This window comes from Bactrocera neohumeralis, chromosome 2 (genome assembly GCF_024586455.1).
Source record: "Bactrocera neohumeralis isolate Rockhampton chromosome 2, APGP_CSIRO_Bneo_wtdbg2-racon-allhic-juicebox.fasta_v2, whole genome shotgun sequence".
In the NCBI taxonomy this organism is placed as follows: domain Eukaryota; kingdom Metazoa; phylum Arthropoda; class Insecta; order Diptera; family Tephritidae; genus Bactrocera; species Bactrocera neohumeralis.
Window position 1 is genome coordinate 67,853,539 of NC_065919.1, and position 26,404 is coordinate 67,879,942.

Sequence of the window (26,404 nt, forward strand, 5' to 3'; positions counted from 1 at the left end):
CAGTGAAAACCATTTGGAAAGATTTTTGGGCCTAAGAAAATTATTGGTAACAAAATCACAAATTTTTTCGAAAAACAGCGTTGCATTAACGTCTTTGAAACAATGCTTTCCGACTGTCAGAATGTCATGAAACGTATTATTACTGGCGATGAGTCTTGAGTCTTTGCTTACAACCCGAAAACAGACGATCAATGGGCCGAATATCGTAGCAAAGGTGCGCCGAAGCCGAAAAACCACGTCAAAGCAGGTAAAAATCAAGGTTATGTTCACAGTTTTCCTCGATTATCGAGGTGTGGAGCACTCCAAATGCCTTTCCATAGGCCACAGGCTTGCGTTTTGCACCACGAGTATGCACCGTTGCATACTGCATTGATTCTTCATGAGTTTTTCGCCAAATTTTCAACCAATGTCGTGCCGCAATCACCGCATTCGTTCCCCGAGATTCATTATGGTACCTCACATACCAATACCAGTTATATGGAATAAATTCGCCCGGATCTTATATAATTTTTATACGGAGTCTAGGCCAAGTTTTCGCTCAATTTTATCCAGTTTAGACACAAGAGAGCATTATTATTGGGCAACGATTTTCTCTGAATTCCTATACAACACCTCACATACTGAATGTGGGGGTCATTCGCTAAAAAGCCAGAAAATGTGGTCCACATATTTGATATCTGAAGACTTGAACAGGTGTGATATGTACGTTTTCCACAATTTTTAGACGTGAGATAACATACGCCAAAGCTGCTTATGAAAAGTTTTATTTCGTTTAATTGGTGACCGTATTATATATCCAGAGTTCGGCATAAGGTAGCTTAGTACGCTGCCGGACCACTGTTGCATATTTCAAGGAGAGGTTTTTGCTATGGATAAAGTCGCCGAACTAGTCTCTAATGTAAAGCAGGCAACTTCAGAGTCAACATCTACGTTGGCAGCCAAGCAGCAATGAAAGCAGTAATCTTGTATCGCATATCGGCCAAAGTGTCTTGAGAAGTAGGGCAGCAGTGGAGAGTTCCGCTAGAAATAAGCGGTTTAATGATTACATCGAAATTGAGTGGTGTATGGTAGATCGAGATGACAGTAGAAAATATCAAGAGCAAGGCACCAGTAACAATGAAGCATCTCTCGTGCACTTATTCCACACTAAGAACACTTTTGGGTTGCCCATGGTACGAAACACTGCAAGAGGTGTCGATAGTGAGGTCTCAGAAACTTTGAAACCCACGTCAAGCGCTGGCATCCTGAAAGATTGCTACTTCTCATGAACTACGTAACATTCCAACAGACATCGCTAAGGACCAAAATTGTTCTATGTGCGTCACTCGACTCTAGCAGACTAACCTAACCTAACCTGGTCTATGCGTGGCTCTCGAGCTTACCAGACTAATTTAACCCAACCTAAAATTGAGATATATGAAAAAAAGCGAGTGAGGAGTGTTTGAGAGAATGATTTTGCGGAAGATTTATGGTCCTTTGCGCATAAGCAAATAAGGTGAGTATCGCAGTCGGTGGAACGATGAGCTGTATGAGATACGAGTATACGACGACATTGACTTAGTTCAGCGAATCAAGAGTCGAGCGGCTACGCTCAAGGTCATGCCGTCCGTATGGAAGAGAACACTTCAGCTTTGAAGGTTTTCGATTCAGAGGGGTAGCAGAGGAAGAGGAAGACCTCTACTCCGTTGGAGGAATCAGATGGAGAAGGACTTGGCTGTACTTAGTATCCCGAATTGGCGCAAAAAGCGAAAAGTAGGGTGCCTACGCTAGTAAAGAAAATATTGTGGTTATCATATATTAGTTTTCAAGTAAACCATGCCAGTAACCTTTGTAGAATAGACTGGAGTTTGCAGTAGAAAAAAATAAAAAACTTTTTAAGGCTCCAAAACGTAAGCTTTGCGTAAATTTTTTGATTTATTGAGTTAAGCCTCCTTTGGTAAACGCATTCAATGCATAAATATGTCTATATATTAATGAAAGCACAATACAAAACTCCCATGTAACTCTCGAGCACTTTAAACCCCATTTATACTCGACCACTTGCATGCCACCGCGGAGTCTGCTTCAAATAACGGTATGGATTTTCGCAGGCAAATGCTTGACATGAATTCCGTGCGTCATTGCAACGCTTTCGATTGGGTAAAAGTGTTTGCATTTGCGTTTTGCCTTCGGCGTCATTATTCAGGGAAATGCCAAATTTGTGTTGCACCCAAAATGTCAAGGTCGGAGAGGTCTGTGCGCCGGCTGTGCGGCTCGCCTGCATGTGTCGGCTTGCAAGCGATGTGGAAATTGAAACCGCTTTGAGTGACGTGTATTTAGTTTAAGTGATCTTAAGCGCATATTTACATAAGGGGTTGAGCTCGTTAAAAGCGCCACGAGAGCAGCAAGACGAGACTAACGTTGTGCGCCGGTCGCATATCAGTGCGTGTGTTGGTTTGTGTTTTTGTGCATGTGAGAAAAGCGTATAATCATTGTTTGACCGCTGACATGCTGACACAGTAACACGTGCAACATATTGCATTCGACTTGCCTCCAAACTTAAGTGCCACTTGGCCATTTGCTAAGTAACCGTGTGCCATTTCAACGTAGTCATGGGCAAAATACAAAAAAAAATCAAAAAACTAAGCGCTGAGTGCTGGCAAGTAGATGTATGTATGTGTGCGCTTGTTGTAGTGAACTTTTCCCATTGCCATGTGCTGCAGTGCAGTTTAGCGACTTTTACCTAAATTGTTGCAGGAAAAGTGTTGGTAAACATCGAACTATAATCGCCATTTTTTCGACTTTTATTTTCTACAATGTTCGAAGTTAGTATTCGAAGACTTTTCGTTGCACAGTTAGATTTCACTAAACACACTTTGCAATCATCAACGCCGTTACAGCGAAAAGGCGCCACCGATGCGTATCACTGTGGCAATTAATGTAACGCGGCCACAATGTTGATAAACATCAAGTGTTGATAAACATTGATTTGTTGCATTTCGCAGTCGATTGCGATTATTCCACCGAATACGAAGCGTTACGATATGAGCGCTTAACGGAGTTGTTCGTTAAATTACAACAAAAGCGCTGTTGTCAATAATAAACAACAACAAAAACAAAAACAGCAACAACAACAATAAGAGCACAGTACGCGCACAGCAACATTGCAGTGTTGTGTTGCAATTTAAACGACAACAACATTACTAGTGAATGTTGCTCAAATGCGTTTGTTTTTGTTGTTGCAACACAAATTTCCTACCATTGATGCGAGCAATTCTCAGCGTTGTTCGCAAGTCAGCGCACTTATCGATTTTTTTTATTGTTGTTGTACTGCTAGTAGTATCATTTGTTGTTGCAGTTTTATTGTTGTTGCTATTGTTAAGTGTGTTATGCTTGATTCGCCTCCTGCGATTGTGCGGAATTTCTCAATTTTCGCACATTTTCACACTCGCGCATTTCGCCGAAGCCGAGGTGCCAAGCGCAGTTGTCGAACAAGCGTGTAAGCATCTCATTCGATTGACCCACTTCGTTAAGAGGCAACGGTGCAGAGATATTTTCAGGCGCTACGCGCTTGCAACATGCTTACATGCAACATATGTCTGTATGTATGTATGTATATGTTGCAGCATTTCTGTTGATGCAAATGTGTGCGATATACTAGGAAGCGCACACACATACAAACCGACATACGTTGCTGCACATGCCCCAACACTCACATGTCGCTCCACTTGCTCCTAGCACTAGCGAGCTTGCGTCTGCTGCGGACAGTTTTTCATTTTAATGAGCTTCAACTTGGTCTTGTCTTTATTTGTGTTGTCCAATATTTTATTTCAATGCTTCAATTAAAAGCGTTTGCTGACAGTTTTGTTGTATATGCTCTGCTCGAAAAATGCGTTATGAATGGAAATGTGCTAACTGTATTTTGAACATGAAACGGAAATCGAACTTTTGCTTGTAGAATTTCTTGTTAACAACAACATTTTGGCTAATCCAGAGAAAGTCTTTACCCAGGCAATACATACATCAATATCTTTTATGTAAGGTTAGCAGAAACTCAGATAACTTAACTAAGTTAAGTTAAGTTAAGTTAAGTTAAGTTATGCTCTGCCCATTTTTATGGTAAATCTTTCCCAAAATAATGAATCAAGTCAATTTTTGATATTCCCTTTCGATATGCACCGTATTCAGCGTGTTCTGCATTCACCTAAATACATGGTTGTCGGAGTGGGCAACATTTGTGCTATATGGCGGGTGCAGCAAAAATCCTCAGCCGCTGTTTTCCAAACCATTTTTAACCAGTCTTGCAGCATGAGATCGAGTGTTGTCATGACGGAAAATAAGTGCATCGTGTCTATCCCAAAATTCCGGTCAGTTGTTGACAATCGCTCCTTTCAATTTGATTAGTTGTTGTCGATAACCTTCCCCACTAATGATTTCACCAAGTTTTAGGAACTTATAATACAGCACGCTCTCTTGATCCCAACAAATATCGAGTACTACTTGCGCTATTTTCATTTCTTCATCTTTATTGGCGGTGTCCACGCTTAAGCGGTTATAGCCGAGGTTACAACATTGCACAAGTCCTTCTTTCTTTTCGCTGTTTAGCACCAATTGGAGATTCCAAGTGTAGCCAGGTCCTTCTCCACCTGGTCTTTCCAACAGAGTAGAGATCTTCCTCTTCCTCTGCTTCCACCGGCGGGTATTGCGTTGAATGCTGTCAGAGCTGAAGTGTTTTCACCATTCGGACGACATGATCTAGCCAGCATTGCCGTTGTCTCTTAATTCGCTGAACTATGTCACTGCCGTCGTATATCTCGTACAGCTCATTGTTCTATAAACTGCGGTATTCGCCGTTGCCAATGCGCAAAGGACCATAAATCTTCGTTGGTCGTCAAAAGAAGATTTTACTTCTCAGTACACTTCACTCAGTTTTCGCCTCATTTGAACCGCATTTTTAACCTTTAGATAGTAAAACAGTAAAATATGCCAAAAATGCTGTTTTTGATCTTACATCTTCGTTAGGATAGCAACAAAAACTTTTCCACAAAACTTGAGAAAATTGTTTACAAACGAGCAGCTCTTCAAATATACCGGGTTTTCCACTAAGGATTTTGAGCGTACACTTTCTTTACATAATGTTCAAGTGCCAATAAGACAAAGAACCGCCCGAAGTAAGTAGAATGTTGCTGCAGATCAGGCTGTGCTGATGACCACAATTTGTCGATTTCAAGACGTTCTCAAGAATCGGGACTGTCGCAAATCACAATCGTTGTATCGTAAAATTATTTATATTCAAGAACTAAAGCCATTGGCCCACCGTCAACGTCGTGAATTTGCTGATTTTGCCTTGGAACAACTTGAAAACGTCAACGTTTTTTTTTCGTCGATCATCTTCTCTGAAGAGGCTCTTTTTCATCTGAGTGGTGCGGTAAATAAACAAAAACAATCGATTGTGGTGCGAAGAAAATCCACCTAAATTGACAGTTTGATATGGTTTTTGCTCTGGTGGAATCATCGATTCGTACTTTTTTCGAAATGAAGCTGGTGACACCGTTACTGTCAATGGAGAGCGGTTTAGATCGATGATAATCAACTTTTTATGGCCGCAATTGGAAGAAGTTGATCTTGACAGCATCTGGTTCCAAAAAGATGGGGTAAGGTGCCACACAGTACGTGCAACAACCGAATTATTGCGAGCAAAGTTTGAAGATTCATTCATTTCAAGAAATTGTGACATTGAATGGCCTCCAAGAAGTTGTGATTTAACATCATTTAACTACTTCTTGCGCTGTAATTTGAAGTCATTAGTCTTTAGCAATAAACTAGACTCTCTTCAAGTCTCTTTAGAAGTCAATATTGAACATGCTATTCATGACATAAGACTTGATTTAGTGGAAAAAGTTGTCGAAATTTGGATTCTTCGAATTCGTTGCTGCAAAAGTAGTCGTGGAGGCCATTTGGATGATGTCATCATATCATTCTTATTGGAAAAAACCCTGTATAACAGTAAAGCGATTAAGTGTTCACACTGTTCACTGCGAAAAAATTCAATAAGATCAGCTTTTGTTAGCAGACACATTTTGCCTTAAAATTTTCTAAAAATTAAAAGCAAGATTGATTGTCTCCATAATTTTCACCATTAAAAAATACAAAAATAATCAAAATGCTAATATTTTAATTTCGTACAACTGCGGGCGATTCAAAAACTTAAGAGTACAAAAAAAAGCACCTCTAAATACTAAACAATTGCGCGCACTCCATAAGTGCAAGCAATTGCTCACTCGCTCGCTACCCAGGCAGGCGCGCCACAAATCGCCAGAAGAGGCTGCGATCCTTTATGACAAGAAAAAACTCATCTTCGCCAACAGCTATGTGCAGTTATGTATGTGTGAGTAATGGCTGAAAGTACTGGACAATTTCGACACAGCAACAAAACAACTTTCTAGCGGGTGCCGCAGCGGTGGTTGAGCGCGGAGCGCAGCGCTGGCGAGCGCGCTGATTGAATGTGCAGTCCATATATTTGCGCTGATATTCGCGGAGTAATAATTTAGAGAGCGTTGGCGAAATCATCTTTATATATATTTTTATAAATATGTTTGCTTTTGTTTGTTATTGTGTTGACAGTGCAGCGTGCAGTTGAGTGCAACAACACTGGTAACCCATTGCCACAGGATGTTTGTGTCGATTAAGTTGTCGGTCGGTTGCATAATCGCGTGATTAATTTTGAGCGAGAATTTCTTCATATTTAATGCTTTTGGACAACATAACTACACGTTGACAGAGTGCGCCGGCGAGTGGCCAAGTTGGTGGAAGCGGTTCGAGGGGCGTAATGACGCAGGCATTGGCTTTGGTGGCGTAAAACTAGGCGATGCGCGTCATCAATTATAACCACATGCTGATGCAGTTATTAAACTCAACATATGTGTATATAATCCATTATTATATATGTGTATATATTAAACTTATATATATATATATAGAAATATATGTATGTACATAGTGAAGTTGTGCCGCTTCAAAGGCATGTTGCAAGAGTGGGCTGTCGAATGCGCGCCAGCTGCCGTTGCACCGCCTTATATGTATGTATGTTTGTATGCTTATGAATATATATCTGTGTATATGTTTGTATATATACGAATATACATATTCAATGTCGCCGCGCCGCAATTTCGCTTTGTTATTACATGACATTTTATGATATAATTCAATTAAAGTTATTTATGTGCTCAGTTTATATTGACAGCAATATATGGTTAATGTGCATAATAAAGTGAATTGAAAAGTTGTGCTTTTGGCGTTGCATACGAGAATATATGTATGTATGTGTGTAAGTACAACTACATATATGAGTGGCATGCAACGGTAAATACGCTTTCATTGGCGAGACTTTTATTAATTGTTCGCAGTTGCCTCGCATAGCTATTGTGAGTATATACCATATACACACACACATATAAGTCCATATAAATATATATTTATTTAAGTGTTTGTGGAAAGTCTTTAGAATATACATACATACATATGTATGTATGTATACAATAGCATACATATGTTCAACTTGTTTCCTACATTAGGTTAGCTGCAAGACTAATTAGCCAAATAAGCGATTATGATGGAATACTGTGATTTGTTCAGAATGATGCTTAAAAAACGGTTTCTGATCGACTTTAAAAGTGATTCATTAAAATGGAAAAATATATGTTATTAAAGTATATTACTCAATGTGTAATTTTATATATAAATTCAACCCACTTAAAGGCTAATTTCTATGAGTGATACAGATTAATGACCGTGTGCTTGTTTGAAATATTGGAAAAAAGTTGTGATTGTCATGGTTTCTAATATTTCATGCGACACTGTGTAAGTTTTGTGAAAATCATGTCACCTGTTTTTCTTTCACCACTTAGCAACAATCGTGCGAGGCGTAAAATGAGCTTTTACGAGGACAGTACGATACGTACTTAGCCTTTTTATTCGCCAATATCCTAAGAGCCGTTTATTATCTACAATCTTCTAGGCGGTTACTGCCAAAATTTTAGCCAAATCAAACCATCTGAACAACAAAAATTAGTTAAGCGTATTTGCAGGCCTTCAGTTTTTGATGAGCTGCGCTCAAATGCCTCAAAAATTAGTAGTTAGGGTTTGAAGTTCTCGATCTCCTATTGGTAGATTGCCGCTTCAAGGAGCATGAAATAATTGAGATATAATATGATGGGGATCTCAAAAGAACTCATGATACATTCTCTGCGTAGAGTATTAGGGATGAGAAAGCTGTCAGCGCGATGAGTGTATCGTCTGCAGTTTTTGACGCTGTTGAAATACTATCCGAAGAGTTTCTATGTTACTACGTGGTCATCGACGAAACATGCAACCACTGCTGTACTTTAGATACAAAGAACAGTTGAGAGAATGGACTGGCACAGCTGCTTTGAAAATACGATGACTGTTTTGCTGAATTCCATTTTATGATAAGTTCAATAAGTGATCTATAGCGAATACTTAGAACGGGCAAAATGGTTCACTGGACTCTATTCTGTCAAATTATTGGATCAATAATTAAGTAGCGTTGACTTTGTCGAAAGAGACGGTCTCATTTTACTAAGGAAAAGTGCTCTTCTACTATAATAATGCACCCGCGGCCATTCCCTGACCAAATTTGTTGGATTTGACTTCTCGAATCCACTGTATTCCTCAGATTTGACCCGGTACGGTTGTTTCCAATTAAATACAAAATAGCGGTACTGGGATGTCTGCAAATATGCACTCATAAGTATCTAAGTCATGACCTCCCAAATGCGGAACAACTAAAAAGGAAGTTTAGAATTCTTTCCACCTCATCTTCTTCCATAGAGCTTCTGCAAATGGGGTCTGATAAGATTCCCAACCTTACAGCATGGACGCCAATAGTACAATGGACTGTTAAAAGCTCCACAACTAGGGAGCGGTTAGCCTTACTGAGGCCAAAGAGATCACTAAATATCTTGCGATCGATCTTGGGCCAAAAGGCTTTTGCGACAGCGCATGCGCCGATGGTGGTCCAGCGCTGGCCAAGTTTCCGCGAAGCTCAGCTATCTAGTAGTAGAACACAAGAGGATACGGGAGCACCGATGCGCTCCCATTCTACCGATAGCGGTGCTATGGTGCCTTTCCTTGCTAGCTCATCAGCTTTACAATTTCCTGCGATTCCGCTATGGCCGGGCAGCCATACGGGTCTTATCACAAAGACACTGTAAATGAGTTCAAGGCTAGTAAATGGTAGGCTTACTCTAGTGTAAAGTTTCGCTGAAAAGGGTTTATCCTTGATAGAAAGCTTTCGTGAAATATTGAATGTCGTCCGAATGGATGAAAACGCTCCAGCTCTGAAAAGAAACGCATCTCCGAAAGCAGAGGAAAAGGAAGATCTCCACTCCGTTGGAAAGATCAGGTGGAGAAGGACACTGGCTGCACTTGATATCTTGAATTGGTGCCAAACTGCGAAAAGAAGAAACGACTGGCGCGCTATTGCAAACTCTGTAAACTCGGCTATAACTGCGAAGTTTCTTCGTCAGGTGAAGGGCTAGAAAGCTTAAACGTGTCCAAAGAGCGGCTCTCATCGGCATCTCCGATGCAATACCGACTATAACAGCAATTTTCTTTTTAACCACGGGCCCTGTGAACATTGCTGACAGGTGTATTGCTGCGAAGTGTACTATAAGGCTCAGGGAAGCTGGGTATATGAAAGGGTTGGAACAAAGATACGCCGAAATTCTCTCCACCTTCCACTGTATTCATGAAAATTTATATACCGACAGGGGAACTGTAGTTGGGGAGAAGTCGCTGGAGAAGAAACGTAGTGAGCTTTTAATGGTAGTTTTCTGAAAGCCTCTCTCCGTCAACCTTGGCTTTAGGCTACCAAGGCTTAGATCACTCTAGTGTTTTTTCATGCAGAAATTGCTGTTATTAAGGTGGCGGTATACGTACTTCTACGAAGTGCAGTCTCTTACAAGAAGGTGATCATTCCCTTCTACAGCAGAGCAGAAATACTAGTGCTGAGTTCGCTAACTGTGCCCTCAAAGCTAGTCAATGAGTGTCTGTTGTCATTAATTAGAAATGGCATCAGCCTACTTCATCATCAGACTCAGAAGGAGAGCCAGAAGTTGAATTTCCAATGACATTTTAAGCTCGACGACCAGTCGTGTGCCTCGCAGTCGCCTTCTGGCCTAGAGTAGAACGTAAGATAACTACTGAACTTCTTGGTCTGTACAAAGTTCATCTTGCCGCAATCGTTGGAGTTCCTACTAGGCTCTGTCCAAAAGGCATTCATGCGGCAAGGCTTAAAATCTTGTCAGACGCTAGTTGTCAAAGTTGTATGGAGGAGGGTGAGGTGAAAACATCCAGTCCATTGTCCAGGCAGAAACAGAAGAAATAACCGAATCAGATGCTAGGTATCTCAACAAATTTGTGTTAGGTTAAAAGCGCTTTGTCGATCTGTAAGGGTCTTACGGTCCAGTATATAGGAGTTTTTAGGTACCACAACGAACCGGCATTCCAAGTTGTCCAAGTGAGATTTCTCTTATAATCGATCTCTTAACCTAACCTGACCTCGCTGAAAATTACTCAACACAGTAAACTCTGACTCAAATACATATTTATGAAAGTAATTTGTGGTATATCATGTAATCAAATTTGACCCGGACTGTCGAGAACTGAAAAAGATTTTCATAGAGATGGAGTTGAAACTCCACACGAACATAAAAAGCTTGTACAAATCTAGCACGCACACAGTTTGTTAAGATCAGTCCGGGTCAAATTTGATCAGATGTTATTATTGAATTTAATTGCAAGAAATTCACTTTCAGTAAATTATTGAGTCTTCTTCGATTATTTTCTCGCAGCTTCGATAATTTATAAGTGTTGTTAATAAATTACCGTTTATAATATTATAATTACAAAGAAAGATAATGAGGCTTCGATGGAATTCGTTGCGGCAGGTGCTCCGGAAAATTCCAAAAATTTTAATGTGCCTGCCTGCTAACGATCAATTGAGCGGTAATTATGATTGATGAAAGTGGCAAGAAATTTTTTTACCATAAAAATCTGAAATTACTTACACTTTCACTTGTGTTGAGAACGATTTATTTGACTTTTATTGATATTTATTTATGAGGAGATATAAATTCATGTGTGAACAGAACTTATTGCCAAATGAATTCAAATCGGTTAGTTTTACGGTTGTTTTTTGGGTAGTATATAAAGATATTAATGTTCTTATGTTTATATATATTTTTTTTACGAAAAAATTGGCTTGAAACAAAAGCAAAAACAAAAGTGTTAATCACAACAAAATGTCGCATAATATATCTACAATTTATGCGTTTTAATTAACCGCTACTTTATGGTGTTAAAACATAAATTAAATCAATGAAACAAAAGACCGCCGAAGACAATGTCAAAACAAAGCTACCGAATTCTCGAATGAAATTTAAATTTTTATAATTACTGCGATTTTTAAAACTATATTAATACATACATACATACTTATGTGGATATGCAGATGCGTGCTTATGTTAGTGAAAAGCCATTTGCATTGAGAAACAATAATTAAACAGCAGATAAGTCAATTAAAGTGCCACCAACAGCCGCTTAATTTGAATAAATGTCCGCGCGAAGCGGCGAGTGAATGAATGCGTGATCAAATCTACACACACATCACTCTACTCATAAATACATACATACATATGTATGTGTGTGAATGTGCGTGCGCTTCTGGCGACTAAACGCTACCAAACATAACATTACTGTCGCATTAATCACATCAACTCAATAAAAGAAACATCAAATAAAGTAACTGGATAAGCCGGCAAAGATCCGAACGTCGACAAACGTGCTAACGGGGTTTGGGTGCTGATGGACAAATGGTTTTTGAAAGCTACCTAATATAATATATTCAAACGTTTTCGCTTATCTGTGGATTTGATGACTCCATTAAGTTAACATAAACATAACTGAGCAATCAGATAAAGTTGAAAGAGAAATGATTTTTTAAAAACTTCACAAAATGATTTGTGGACTTGAACTGCATGCTTTGAAAGCAATTTATCTGAATTTTGCAAATTATAGCATTTTTTAAGGTGAAAGGTTTATCGCAAGTTCCTAAGTAAATAGTAGATAGTCAGGCTCTAATTGAGTCGTCAATATGGGCTATTATAAAGCTTGGTGATAAGAGAATGCACGAACTGATGATGTCTATAAATAAATATTTGTCGAACCCAAATTCAGTTTTCGTGAATAAATTACTAATTGGCGAGTTTTCTTTCGACTCTTTCTACGGGAAGCAATTGTGCTCTTTATTCTCACCATTCTTGTGTACGTTGAGGGGTACCTCGCATTCGGCTATCGCGTCCTAATATCAGTAGAATAATCTTATATCATTCCCGGGACCCATATTCCATCAATTGTTGGAGAAAAAATATGTTAAAAATTATTGCAGAGAGTCAGCCGCCCCCAGAACTGCATGTCCGGAAATTGTCCCCGATCTAAACCTACTCTCTCCCTCTCTTTCTCTTTCTCTCTCTCGGTAACTGGGAATATACGAGAGGTCCATCTGTATTCTCCTTTTGTAGTGGAATATTTAGCTTAAGCAATGGTTGTTTGTCTAGAGCCACTCGGAAAATCTTCCTTTTCGCTGTTTGGCGCCAGATGGAGATCCCAAGTGTAGTCAGGTTCTTCTCCACCTGGCATTTCCAACAAAGTGGTGGTTTTCCTATTCCTCTGCTTCCCCTGGCAGGTACTGCGTCGAATACTTTCAGAGCTGGAGTGTTTTCATCCATTCGGACGATATGACCTAGCCAGCGTATCCGCTGTCTCTTTATTCGCTGAACTATGTCAATGTCACCGGATATCTCGTACAGCTCATCGTTTCATCGAATGGGCCATTAACCATTGCCAATGGCTATAGGACCATAAATCTTCCGCAGGACCTTTCTCTCGAGAACTCGTAACGTCGACTCATTAGATGTTGTCATCGTCCATGCCTCTGTACCATATAGCTGGACGGGAATAATAAGGGATTTATAGAGCCTGGTCTTTATTCGTCAAGAGAGCATTATACTTCTCAATTACCTACTCAGTCCGAAGTAGCACCTGTTGGCAAGAGTTATTCTGGGTTGGATTTCGAGGCTAACATTGTTGCTGGTGTTAATACTGGTTCCAAGATAGGCGAAATTATCTACAACTTCGAAGTTATGACTATCAACAGTGACGTGGGAGACAAGTCGCGACTGCGGTAACTGTTCGTTTGGTGACAGGAGATATTTCGTCTTACCCTCGTTCACTACCAGACGCATTTGCTTTGTTTCGCGCGTATGTTGAGTCCAATGATATCGATGTCATCGTCGTACGCTAGCAGCTGTACACTCTTATAGAAGATTGTACCTTCTTGATTAAGCTCTTCAGCTCAAATTATTTTCTTTCTTTATCAGAGTTGCCTTGTCGGAAATCTCGTTTGGTATCGAACAGCTCGGAGCCCGAGCTTCCCGATCCTGAGGGAACTTTTGGTACTGATCAACATCAGTTTACACAGGCATATACGTTTTGCGGGGATACCAAATTCAGACATAGCGGTATAAAGGCAGCTTTGAAATCGACGAGGAGGTGATGTGTGCCGTCCTTTTTCACGGGTTTTTTCCACGATTTGGCACGAATCTTTGGTCAGTTGTTGATTTTCCAGGCTTAAAACCACACTGGTAAGGTCCAACCCGTTTGTTGACTGTGGGCTTTAATCTTTCACACAATTCGCTCTAGAACCTTATACGCGATGATTAGGAGACTTATCCCACGGTAGTTGGTGCAGATTATGGACTTTTCGTCGTCTATTTTTGGGGATTGGGGAGATCACACGTAAATTCTAATCTTCGGGCATGCTTTCATCCGACCGTTTTCTACAAAGAAGCTGATGCATGCTCCTTATTAGTTTTTCGCCGCCGTGTTTGAATAGCTCGGCCGGTAATTCAGCGGTCACCGCAGCATTATTGTTATGGAATAAAAAGTTTAACCTTGTCTAAAATAGCCTAGACGAAAACCGAAATACTTATAGAAGATTTCATTTATCTTAACTTTTGTTTTTGCAAAGTAACTACTTTTCTGAATACGCTGGCTAGGTCATGTTGTCCGAATGGACGAAAGCTCTGAAAGTATTCGACTCAGTAGCCGCCGGGGGAAGCAGAGGAAGAGGAAGACCTCCACTCTGTTGGAAGGACCAGGTGGAGAAGGACCTGACGTCGCTTGGAATATCCAATTGGCGCCACGTAGCGAAAAGAAGAAACGACTGGCGCGCTGTTCTTAACTCGGCTTTAATCGCGTAAGCGGTGTCTACGCCAGTAAAGAAGAAGAAGAACTACTTTTCTATCAAGAGTTCAAATGTTTTCCTTGATTCCAGCTTTCATAAACATATTTGTAGTACGAGAACCTAGAAGGCGCGCTGCTCTTCCACTCAGAATGAAGTTCAAGTGTATGTGGTTTCGTAAAAAAAAAACCAAAGGAAATGGCAAATGCGGTAAATGTTTACATTACAGCTTATCTTTACAATTTGCAGCTGTTGCCCACCGCCAAGCACCCAGCGCCCATCGCTTATTGCCCAACTGTCGTTCTCTGGGTGGGGCTGCAATCGACCGTCAACTTCTACACTGTCTGCGCGCACGTTGTCTCGCTGTTATTAACCTACTCCATTAAACTGATTTCAATTTCAACGCTCGCCAAAACAAAAAAAAAGCAAGAAAAACTCTGTTAGTTGTTGAAGTACTCAACTTCTAAGCCGCAAACTGGTTGCAGGGAACTGTTTTTATCATAAAAAATGCTAGTGACTTTATTTAGTTGGGCATTCATTCTTAAATGCGCCTTAAACTTTGTGCTTTTTTATTATTTGTATATTTTTTATTTTTTCCGAATTTCTTGTTGTACACTTCTAAGCAACGCCAAAGAAAAGTGAAATGCGCCTGCGCATTGACCCTGTCATTAGCTCTGGCTCTGGTTCGCTTTAACACTTGGGTTGGCACTCTTGTCATTGTTGTTATTGTTGTTTTTATTGTTGTAGCCACTCTTGTTATTGTTGCTGGCACTCTTGTCATTGTTGTTGTTGCACTTATTATTGTTATTGCACCCGTTTATGTTGCTGCTGCGCTTCTAACTGCTCGCTTGCTTGTGGCTATGTCCGAAATGCCTTGCGCGCTTCGTTCCGCTTCACTCCGCTCGCGACTCGCGCCTCGCTGCAACACTTTCACTGCGTATTTGATCTTTCAACAGCTCGTGTTTTCAATTATTAGCATTTAGCGCAACAATAACTCACTTTGTTTGAACGCACCGCGCTCTGTGACCGGCATTCGGCATTCGGCTGAGCGCCGCCAATCCGCGCTTAGCCATAATGTACTGACAAAGCGTTTATCTTACGGGCGCGTTAGCGTTTACTGTTATTATATTATTGTATATTTTGTGCAAATTGCTATGATCGTCATTGCCGTTTCGCTTTTAGTTTTTGCTTCGATTTACGCTCGCATATACCATTTTGTTTGGTTGTTGGCAAAGAATTTCACTATCGTCACTAAACGTCGGATATATTTGAGGAAATTGCGCGCAATATTCGAAACAGACAAGGAAATTTTTGGAATCAGCAAATTTTTTTTTCTCTGAAGTTAACGGTTTTTAATTGTGCGCGCATTAGAAGTTATTAGTAACACGTTCTGTAAAGAATGTGCTTCGAGCGCTTCGCTAAACTTATGGTCAACATAATGGGCCTACGGAGTGTACTATTCGCAACAGCTATCTTGGGACTCAGAATTCATTATTGGATAATAGTCAACCCTCTCAAGCGACATCGCTTCGCTTTATAGGCTCTTGAAAAGTTAGATCCGAAGTTTTCGAGCCATTTCTGGCTCAATGCGTATGTAAACGAGCAAAATTGCTACATTTGGAACAAAGAACAATTTGAAATGATTTAAGAGCTGCCATTTCTTTCAAAAAAAAAAAACAACGTTTTGGTGTGTTTGTGGACCGGAGGAATCATCGGCTTACACTCCTTCAAAAATGATGCAGCTGAGAACGTAGCCGTCCTTGGCGAGCGTTATCGCGCCATGATAACCGACTATTTGATGCCTGAAATTGGAGCTCGTTACCTCGGCGACATTTGGTTTCAACAAGACGGCGCCACTTCACACACATCGCATCAATCAATGAATTTATTGAGAGAACACTTCGGTGAGCAGATAATTTCACGTTTTGGGCCGGTCGATTGGCCATCAAGATCGTGCGATATCACACTGCTGGACTTTTTCCTGTGAGGATATGTAAAATCTAAGGTCTATGCGGTCAATCCCACCTCGATTCAGGTCTTGGAGCAAAACATCACGCGTGTCCTTCGCCAGTTAGCAGTCGAAATGCTCGAACGAGTCCTAAAAAATTGAACTCGGATGAACCATCTGAGACGGAGCCGCGGCCAACAATTTAAAGAGATAACCATTCTTTCGAATGATAATAAGCATTCCATATTAAATTAAAAGTTTCTGTGTTTTTTCTTTAGAAATGTAGAGAGCTTCGAAATGGATCGGCGTTTATTAAACCGATTATACCTTGCCTATTTTTTGAAGATACTATTGCAGAGGTTAGAAATGTCCTCAACTAGTTCAATTTCTTCTTTTCTGAAAATAGAAGTATTTTAAGCTGTTCACCATCCACTCTACCTCTTTCTCTTGTTTCCTGATCTGAGTTATTCTTCTATCATCCATTGCTTCGCGCAACATTGGGAATACCTCATCGTTTTCGATGAGAAATGCATTCTGGGTTGAGCAACTCAATACTTTATTCAACACTTTATCGTACAATTTAGTCACTTCCGCTAAATTAACCAGAAGCTAACTTATTCTGTAGAGGTCGACTGAAAAATCCGGCTCCTATGTATGCCACAAAGTTATCAACTTTGGTCCATATTTTTCGCTGGTGAAGGAATTGCTTCTGTGCTCGGAAATATTTTTTCATAGTCGTTTTGCCGATATCTTAAAACTGCTATAACAAGCGGTGGTATCAGCCGTGTCTGTAATGGCGCTGAGCTTGAGTTCAATGGCTAAAACTTTGAGATGACTACTGAAAACACTGACTTCTACCATACTCCTCTTCTACATTCATTGACTGCATGTCGAATACGATTTCCAAAGTCTTTGTTGAGGTAGCTGGTGAAGAGTTTTAGTACCAAATATTGGCACAGTTTCAAAACTAAAAGACTAAAACGCAGCGCAATTTCTTTCATATCAAGGTAAGCGCAAATGATTTGGAAACTTTTAGGGTAATTATTCACTGTGCTCACACATCTCCAAACCTCTCGAATGGCGGCTTTCTTACTCGATGAAATTAAAGTTTAGTAGGTGTTCGTGTGAACTAATTCATTAGAGCGATGCTTGGGATCTGGCCTACGGCAGCTACTAAAAGATAATGATATTGTTGTTATTATTTCGCAGTTTCTTCGCGCAGACAAACTATCAGCTGCTAATCGGGTGCAATATCCGAGCTACGAGTAGCTCTACATGGGAAGTTGTTGATAGCTCAACTAAAACGAATCGTTAACAAGATGCAATTAACCGAAATCAACTGCAACAACCAAAGCAATGCACCAAAAATAACAACAACAAAAATGGGTATATTGATAACAACAACAAAAATGTGTAATTAGTAACAGCAACAAAGCCTTCAGCAACATTGGTGTCGACAGCTGTGGCAACAAATTGCGTGCATTTTTCAAAAATTTCCCAAGCTTGTGAGTCAAGGTGTAAATTTAGGGAAATGAAAGCAACAACAAAAACACAAATACATAAATATGTGTGCAACATTAAATGAAGTTCGAAAATTTAAATATTTCTGCGGCACAATTCATTAAGCGCATTTAAGCATTTGCATATGTACACATTAATATAACTGTAAACACGAGTGTTGACGGCCAACTGCCGCGCAATAACAATATTGAATCGACCCAAGCGCAATACAGCTCAGCGCTGCGCATGCGCACACATTTTGTTTAATCAAAGCCACAATAGATATGGATCTCATGGCAGACCCTTTGCCGTTTCGACGTTCTCAGCACAAAGCGCACATTTCTAAATTTAAAGCTTAACACCAGACGCCGTTGGGCCGACCGATCGTTGGATAAATTTGTTTAAATATATGTTCATATAACTGTTTTAACACGCATCGCTGTTTGTTGTTTGCTCGTATTAAATGTGAAAGAAATAGAAAGTAATCTATTCATTAAAATTTTCGCCGGCAATCAAAATCAACGCGATCTCGGATAACAATCGCTCGGGCAGCAGCCAGCGATAGGCATCAACAAGCGTTAATCAGTGTGCGAACTCGCACAACAATTCAGTCAGTGGGTCAGCAGGCCCAAACATACACACACATGTATATATCTATGTATATTATACTATATAATTGCTGTATCTATTTATCTGCAGAAACGCGCGTAAATGGATCAATCGCAAAGAATGAAATTCTATGAAAACGATCTCCAAATGCATATATGTATACTGTACAATAAATATATACATACATATGTACTACATGTATATAGTATATGTGCGTTTGAAGTGTGCTTTCGCAGCGGAAACGCAATTAATACCGTTCGATTTTGTTTACATTTGCCGATCTTGGCCGATTTTCGGATTAATTGGATATTCATGAGCTTAAGTCAGCGCTGCTGGGCATCTTTTGTTATTTTTGTTGTTGTTAGCTGGGTAAAACTTACATATATATGTATGTATGTAAGTACTCTTGAGAGTTGTTTATTATTTGCTGTCGTTTGAGATTCTCTTGCTGATATGTAAATTTGGTAGATTCTTTTTTATTGTTGTACAAAAAGGAAGTGAATGTCAAAGCATGCGGATTTAAGTGCTTTATTTAAATCATTAATTAACCCATTTTTCAGAAAATCAGCGTTAGCTACTCTTTAGAGTTTTTTTTTTAGTTTTTTTTTGTAAACAAAACCAAACAGTTATGTAGACTAGTTAGTTAGACATAACAGTTCTTCGCAAATACTTTTATTTAAGCCAGTTTTATTGAACTTCTTTTTAAAAACTAAGACCTGCTTCAATTAATATGCATTGAGTTCAGAAGTTTATGACTTTCTAACAGAAAACCACGTTTTTTTTGCAAAATTGTATTCAATGATTCAACGAATGATGGAAATGGATTATAGCGATCTTCCAACTATTCGAAATCATGCTGATACCAAAACGCATATAAACTTAAAATTGGCCATCTTTCCAGCTAGCAGTTTCTTGAGATCTGGTCATAAGTTTATAACGATATATGACCATCATCTGATCAAATTCGACCCGTACTTTAATACAAATCCCTTTTTATTGCCTTCAAAATATGCTCCTTTTGAGCCAATACAAGCATGCCACCGATTACTCCAATTTTTCATACACTCATTGTAAGCCTCGGCTGGAACGGCCTCCATTGTCTGCAGCGAATTTTGGTTTTTTCGGTTACGGCCCGCTGGATGATTCGATATCATATTCATAAGCACACATCATGTCACCAGTAATGATACGCTTGATGCGTATAGGGTCCTCAACTATTTTGCCAAGTATTTATTATGCTACTCGATGTTGTTTTTGCGAAATATTCATGTCTTTTGACACACTTCATACGCAAAACGTTAACCAAAATGTACTGAGTCGACGCATAAGAGATGTGGAGTTCCTCTGCTCTCTCTCTCTCATTAACAGAGGTACAGCGGATAGAAAATTCGCATGAGACAAGATTTCGATGACTTCACTTCACTTTGCTTCAATCAAGCCTCAGTACCTCGGCGATTATTCCTCCCAACTCATTTTGTAATGCGATGATATACTCCATGTTAAGGTTTTCCCTTTTCGATGATTCGGAGCAGATGTTCAATCGTAATAAACCCGAGTTTTTGCAACGAAATGTGAAAACGTATGAAACAAGGCTCCATTATTTCACTCCAAAGTCCAATTGACAGTCATCCGAGTGGCTTACACGAGATGAACCCAATCTAAAGCGTGGTAAAACACAACAGACGCCAGGCAAGTTTATGGCGTCCGTATTTTGGGAAATATTTGGGATCTATAGCTACTATTACATAGCGTTATTGGACCGTTTGAAGGACGAAATCGCCGTAAAATGGAAGTGTTTGAAGAAAAGCTCAGTGCTGTTTCGCCAAGTTAATGCACGGCGTGTCAAGCGAAAAGGATGACGTTTGCAAAAAACGATATCTTAAAAATTGAGGGACTAGTTCGTAATATACAGAATTAATGAATTGGACTTCGATATTGCTTCCGTACGCACCAGGGTATAAAAAGTTCTCCAGATTAAAAATGGGCTTTATATTTCTTGTCATTAGATCTCAAAAGAACGCTCACTAGAAAAGAAATTTTCGTCGAATAAAGAGATGATCGCCAAAACTAAGGCCTATTTTGAAGCAAAGGACAAATCCTACTACAAAAATGTTACCGAAAAGTTGGAGGATCGCTTAAATCAGCGTATCACCCTTGAAGGGAGCTATCTATCTTGAATAAAAAACGAATTTTGACAAAAAAAAAATATGTTTAACTATGGTAGGTTGGAGACTTGACAATTGTTATGTTCTCTTTTGGACTTTGCTACCTGTGGAAATGATACTACCGCAATAATTTTGTAGAAAATTACTGAGTTAACACCGCTTGACAAGTTATGAATCTGATTTTATTTTAGTTAGGTAGGCTGGAAGCAAAATGTCAACCAAGAGAAGCTAAAACAATAGAAGTCAGAGAATCAGCGTCCGGCTTCATTGCAGACGTACTTATCATTTAGAAAACTTTCTAAATAAGAGTTATGAAACGTAAAACAATAACCGTTAAGTCTAATCAGATCCAAAAGGATTTCTTGGTTATTCTAAGCTCAAATTGAGGTGGCTAGGTTGATACCTCTGGATCTAGCTTTAACCGATATCTAGCATCAAATTGGTCCAGTAATCCTTTTATACTTCCTAGGTTGAAAGAGTTTTTAGACTTTTAGCAATCTCTGTCTGAACAACAGAATGATTTCAACAGATAGTTTGTCAAAGAATTTCTTCGAAACGCAGCGTTTAAAAGCCAGTCTTTATTAGACTAAAAGTATTTCTTATTGTTGAGACAGCTTTTATCTTATCATTAGCGAGCTACCTAACATTCTATGTGTACAAAGATGAATAGTCGAAATGAGCGCCTTAATCTCTCTCTCTCTCTCTCTGCCAAAGATATCAAGTACATCCATAGCACACGCGTTGTCCTCGATTTCGTTGCGAGTTGGAGGCTCTCTTCTTTTTGTTCCAATTAATTTAGTATATACACCAGTTACCTCGTATCAGTTGAGTCAATCTTCATTTGCTTAGTCCCAAATTTATCACCAAAAACATCAAGGCTTGTTAGTGAGAAAGTGATGGGGCTGAAAGTCGCAAAAACCCAAATCTTCGCGCAAATTTGCATTGACACATGGACCGTGTGGCAGTCAGAAGAAGAAGTGCGATGCTAAGTGCTGTACCGTTAAATGCAAATGAGCGCAGTCAATGTGTCACACATTTTGCGACTCTTTCTCAGGACCCACGTGTCTACCATACCTGTGTCTGCGGCATTAACCCTGTAACGGCGTCACACTGTCAAGTGTCTTGACCACTTTTTATGCGTGCGGCTTTCCGATATTTCAGCACTCTGTGCAAATACAAAAACAAATTATGAATAACAAAAGCAAAAACAAGAGCACAAATAGAGTTGAACGCAAAGTTCAACGCCATGCGACGCCGTCACTTGCAAATTTTCACTTTAAACAAATCAAAAGCTCAACTGTTTTGCATGCGAATGGCGGACGCTTGGCCCCCGGCTGGTCTTGCCGCCGCCGCCACCAATACTTTTGTCACCGCACACTCGAGCTGATAGACTTCTAAAAAGAGTTTGACTCACAATTAGCTTTACGGCTGACGCGTGCAACTAACGATACTGCTGGTGTCAACACGCTAACTGCTTTTTTTTTATTATTTTTTTTTTGTGTTTACTGGGCGAATGTCATTTGTGTGCACATATGGTTTTGTCACCGGCTGCCTTTCTATTTCATTTGCCCCAGTAAAAGTGGTTTCGCCGATTTGGCACAGCGAAGAAAGGAGCTCCATTTCCCAGCTCCAGCCTACCAGTTGCCGTTCCGCGCCAGCCGACTGTCGTCTGCCCTTCGCTGTCACAAGCTGTACGTAATAATTTCTTGTGTTTTACGGTTGTCATAAAAACGAGCAGTGAAAAATTGCAGAAATTTTAATTTCGACTTCACATTTGCTGCTTAGGCGTTATCACTCTGACGCATTGTGACACTTAACGGAAAATTTACTGTCTCTAGACCGCGGAGCAATTTAGACCATTAGCTTCAAGTTCAACAGTGTTTCCTTCAATTTTTGTTTGCCTTCTTTTCTCTCATAGATTTCTGCGATAGTGTTGTTGTTGCTTATAATTGTGTTATGTGCATATGTGGGAACTTTTTTCGAGAGGCTGCAAACTTTTAACGCTATATTTTCTTATATTTGAGCGAAATGAGTAGATTGATGTTTAAAAATTTGTATTTTGTGTGAGAAACCGAGTATTTTTTCTGCTAGTATCTGTATTATATAGGTTAAGATCGCTTCCAAAATTTATAACTTTTTTGAGTTAATATTTTCATGAAACCGCACTAGTCTCTCATATTAAATAATTAAATAATATTGTCGTTATGTAAATACTTCAAACAGTTTTATATTTATGTACCACCTGTTCTGGGCTTTGTAGTTGAAGTAGTCTTATATACATATAGATATAGAGTTAATTATAGAGATCAAATTATCCTTTGAGCACACTCCTACATACTTAGATTTAGTACGTTCGGTTAGGTAAGGTTTATAGCTTAATCCTCACAGGTATCTTACTTGGATAGCTTAGAACCCAGTCTGTTACCTGAAACTCCTCTATAATAGATAATAAGACCCTTACAAATAGACAGTTTCGGCTATGTATTCTTGTTCGCCGAAGGTGATAGCGGCACTCAAACGAGTATAATTATGAGTAGCTTGATGCTATTCGCAGTGAGGACAGACACTCCTTGACTGGCTTTGAGTGCACAGTCAGTGAACTCAGCGCTATTATTGCCGCCATATGTATGTATCGTTGCGGTACGTCTACCGTCATCGTAATAGCAGCACTTCTGCCTGAAACAGGAAATTGACGGAGAGCTCCTTAGAGAAATCGTCGCCTCTAACCTTTCCTCTCAGCTTCGACTCATCCGTGAAAAGCTCACTGCGCCTCTTCTCCATTGACTTCCCCCTCATTCCACTTATTTCTCGAATTTCGGCGTGTTTCTTCTTCGCAGCAGCACACCTGACTGCAATGTCCATGTGTGCTAATGTGTAGTACACAACGCACCAGAGATACCTATGAGTCCTTTTGGATACGTTTAAGCTTTTAACCACTTGTAGTCTTTTCGACGGCCCCCTCCAAAATAATACACAATAGAGCATTATAGGCTTGACTACGTCGTAGAGCCAAAACACCAGCTTTGCTGAGAGTCTTCACCTTTTTCTTATAGCTTCTCTACAGCGACATAAGGCAACCGATGTCTTCTTTACTCTCTTCTCAATGTTTGGTCACCATCCTTTCTATCCAGGATGAGCGCTATGTATTTCATCTTATCTACAGTTGGAAGACGTGAGCCTCCAAATGAGGAAAGCGGGACGTCTGGGCTGTTATATCTGCTAGTAAATAAAGCAATATCAGTTTTACTTGGGTTGAAAGCTAAGCCGCTACTATCCGTCTAGTTGGATGTTACGTTGGGATACCCTTCGGTTAGCTGGTAGATTGTATTTGAAATTTTTCTTTTAACCATAAGACGTTGTTCTTGTTATCGTTAGCGTTGACTGTATGCAGCAGCCTCGCTCAACGGGTTCTTTAAGTAGATTTCAAGTTACTTAGAGATTAATTTTGGGTCTGTGTCACACAGAAATTTTCGGATTTTTTACTTTTCCTCTTCATATCTCAATCGAGGTCGTTTTAATCTCTCTTATTTGCTTCTTATTTTTGCCAGATTTCGAAAGTTTTCGATCTTGATCTCCGGCAAGGAACTTCAAAGAAAGTTATATATAAGTTTATATGGATTTGATTTCTCTTAATTAATGGTGCTATATGGTTTCATCTACATATTTATACAGGAGATTTTTGGTTGAAAACCCGACTTCACTGAAAACACGAGCTGAATCCACTCACAGCTTAAATCGATGCATAAATATCTAATTAGTAAAGCTTACGATACTAAACGTTTTGGCATTTTTAATTCACACTTTTAAGATTTTGACCTAATAAGTAGAGGTCAGCAGAATTATTTAAACATTAAAAGACAATCAAACAAACTCTGTAAAGAGTAAATTTTTTTTTATCAAATATCCACATATAAGCTGCCCTAAAGTGCGCATGAACCCAATACTTCCTGAGAAAAAACTTCGCGATTTCACGCTCATGCCTCAGAAAACAAATGCGCGAAGGTTCAAGAGACTTTTAATCCTTTTATAGCGCAAAATGTTATTAATTAGACATTTGTAAATGAATGAATCAAAGAACGAACATCAACGCAGCCATCGGCCTAAGCAAATTATTTGCTACTGTTTGTAAGCGTAAGCGAAAGCAAAATGCTACAAAGTCAGAAGCTTTGCTGGTGGTCTTCACGCAAATTAAAAACAATTTAAAGTCGCAGAAAAAAAAATAATATTTTGGAAATTATTTGTAAATTTTTGCGGAGCTTAAGGGAGTTCAAAGTGAATAATTTTGTGTGAAGAATTCGCTATGATTTGCTGTAGCTTAGAAAGGCGAAAAGAACCCTAAGAGCAAATACCATAATTTTTTGACAGCAAAAAAGTATAAGCAAATACCTTTTGGTTTGCTTCGATTAAAGGTAATTGAAGCGAACTTTCTTCATAGAAGAAATTAGCCAGCTCAAAGTTATAGAGTAAAAGAAGCTTTAGTTGCAAATTAACTAATACAGAAATTATACATATAATTCCAGCCAACCCAAATAAAAGAAAAAACTTTAATCGTTGAACTATCCATTCGATTATTCATTTTCTTGTACGGAATGCAAATGTATCACCACCGATTGGCTTGCCAGTGAGCTTGTTAAAATTCATCTACCCGCAGTCGATTTCACTGCTTAAAATGTGTAAGACTTTTTCAGTACAATTATTACTTTCCAAACCTTTTCGGAAGTATTTATCCAAAAAAAGCAAAAAACATATCCATACTTTATTATTAAGAGTGATCCATTTCGAGCTTTCCTACTTTTATACAGAAAAAACCTAGAAACTTCAAACTTAATGGAGAATGTTTATTATCATTCGAAAGAACATTCTTTGTCATTTATTTTTTGAGGATTATCGCTTTCAAATTTTGGCCGCGGTTCCATCTGATGGTTCATCCGTTGAGTTCAATTTTCGATGACTACTGCGAGCATTTCGACAGGTAACTGGTGAATGACACGCGTGATGATTTGCTCCAAGGCCTGAATCGAAGCGAAATTGACTGCATAGACTTTAGATTTTACATATAATTTTTCAAAAGATATGACTGATGATTCCACCGACCCTCAAACCACACCAAAGCATTTTGTTTCCGGTTGAAATGACAGCTCTTGAATCTCTTCAGGTTGCTCTTTGTCCCGAATGCGACAATTTTGCTTGTTTACATACCCATTTAGCAAGAAACGGGCCTTATCGCTGAACAAAATTTGGTTCGAAAACTCCGGGTCTTCTTAGAACTTTTCAAGAGCCCAAAGAGCGAAGCGATGTCGCTTGGGAAGGTCGGACGGCTTCAGTTCTTGCATAATCTGTACTTTGTATGCTTTCAATTGAAGGTCTCGACGTAAAATGTGAAAATTTGTTCTATACGTGTGTCCGCATTTATGCTGGTGGTGGGTGACTTCGCTAAAATTTGAATTTGCGCTCAAATGTAGGCAACACTTCGGTTTATTTCCAATTTATGCGTCTTTAATTTGGTTCGAACTACATATATCAGAAGCAACTCATCAAATACTCTTCTCGACCTCTACAAACTACTTTTTTACTACACTTTTACTTTTAAAGCACAGATGTACCAAAATAAAAAAAACGAAAAAAACAACAAAAAATAAAACAAATTTACTTCACCAGCTCAAAAAGCCAATACTCATTGCAGCAATCACTTGCTTACTCACAACCATGTTAGGTTAACATGCAACAAACTAATTTCCACCACAACGCCCATTAACGTCTATTGTTGCACCTAAGTATTGTTGGTGTAAATATTTTCCCGCCCTGACTTCAAAATATTTTCATTATTATTTCGACACCTAATCACCAATTGATCTAGCACAATCGATTAACGTGCTACAA

General features: G+C 39.3%; 2 long non-coding RNA genes across 6 annotated transcripts in view; one reads left to right on the plus strand and one right to left on the minus strand.

Annotated features, from left to right (window-relative positions):
- The window catches only part of LOC126767064 (uncharacterized), a 448,370-nt gene that overhangs the window by 132,142 nt on the left and 289,824 nt on the right, over positions 1 to 26,404 (minus strand). The window contains exon 1 of one of the 2 annotated variants that reach the window (XR_007669007.1): positions 11,367 to 11,377. The exons of the other annotated variant lie outside the window; for it this stretch is intronic. This is a non-coding gene — a long non-coding RNA (uncharacterized LOC126767064). Of the gene's footprint in view, positions 1 to 11,366; positions 11,378 to 26,404 lie in introns of those variants that run through there. 2 annotated transcript variants of the gene reach the window in all.
- LOC126767017 (uncharacterized) overlaps positions 1 to 26,404 on the plus strand; it is a 145,187-nt gene that overhangs the window by 21,135 nt on the left and 97,648 nt on the right. The window lies entirely within an intron of this gene.